The sequence below is a fragment of the Lissotriton vulgaris genome, chromosome 6 (assembly GCF_964263255.1).
Source record: "Lissotriton vulgaris chromosome 6, aLisVul1.2, whole genome shotgun sequence".
NCBI lineage: Eukaryota > Metazoa > Chordata > Amphibia > Caudata > Salamandridae > Lissotriton > Lissotriton vulgaris.
Window position 1 is genome coordinate 509414109 of NC_141694.1, and position 1575 is coordinate 509415683.

Consider the following 1575-nt stretch of genomic DNA (forward strand, 5'->3'; position numbering starts at 1 on the left):
GCATCATTTTTCCTGGAAGACTTTTGGGGAAGCATGGTGGAAGGAAATTTGTGGATACACGCAGATTCCAGAACATTCCACCGCAGAAATGTGGAGAAAATGTGTTTTTTTTAGTCAATTGTTTAGGTTTTCAAGGGATTCTGGGTAACAGAACCATGTGGGAGGCAGTCAGGTCATCCCATCCTGGATTACCCTCGGTGTCTAGTTTTCAAAAATTTATAGTTTTGGTAGGTTTCCCTAAGTGCCGGCAAAGCTAGGGTTAAAAATCTATAGCTAGGCACTTTGCTAAAAAAGGGTCGTTTTTCACTGCGAAATTGAGGTGTGAACACGTTGCGTTTTGTGCCATTTCCTGTCGCAGGCACTAGGCCGACCCACACAAGTGGGGTACCATTTTTCTTGGAAGACTTTGGGGAACGCAGGGTGGAAGGAAATTTGTGTATACACGCAGATTCCAGAACATTCCACCGCAGAAATGTGGAGAAAATGTGTTTTTTTAAGTACATTTTTTAGGTTTGCAAGGGATTCTGGGTAACAGACCCAGGTGGGAGGCAGTCAAGTCACTGCATCCTGGATTCCCCTGGGTGTCTAGTTTTCAGAAATGTATAGGTTTGCTAGGTTTCCCTAGGTGCCGGCACACCTAGGGTTCAAAAACTACAGCTAGGCACTTTGCCAAAAAGGGTCATTTTTCACTGCAAAATTGAGGTGTGACCACGTTGCGTTTGGTGCCGTTTCCTGTCGCAGGCACTAGGCCGACCCACACAAGTGGGGTACCATTTTTCTTGGAAGACTTCAAGGAATGCAGGGAGGGAGGAAATCTGTGAATACACGCAGATTCCAGAACTTTCCAACACAGAAATGTGGATAAAAAGTGTTTTGTTTGACAATTCTTAGGTTTGCAAGGGTTTCTGGGTAACAGAAACTGGTGGGAGGCAGTCAAGTCACCCCTTCCTGAATTCCCCTGGGTGTCTGTTTTTCATAAATGTATAGGTTTGCTAGGTTTCCATGGGTGCCGGCAGAGCTAGGGTTCAAAAACTACAGCTAGCCACTTTGCCAAAAAAGGGTCATTTTTTTCACTGCGCAATGGAGGTGTGACCACGTTGTGTTTTGCGCCGTTTCCAGTCGCAGGCACTAGGTCGACCCACACAAGTGGAGTACCATTTTTCTCAGAAGACTTTGAGGAACACGGGGTGGGTGGAAATTTGTGGATCCACGCAGATTTTTTGGACAATTTTTTAGGTTTGCAAGGGATTCTGGGTAACAGAACCTGGTGGGAGGCAGTCATGTAAACCCATCCTGGATTCCACAGGGTGTCTACTTTTCAAATATATAGGTTTGCTAGGTTTCCCTAGGTGCCGGCAGAGCTAGGGTGCAAAAACTACAGCTAGGCACTTTGATAAAAAAGGGTAATTTTTCACTGCAAAATTGAGGTGTGACCACGTTACGTTTTGCGCCGTTTCCTGTCGCGGGCACAAGGCCGACCCACACAAGTGAGGTACCTTTTTTATCAGGAGACTTAGGGTAATTCATATCTGTAAATCAACTGTTATTACCTATTGAGTTTTTATGCATTTCTCC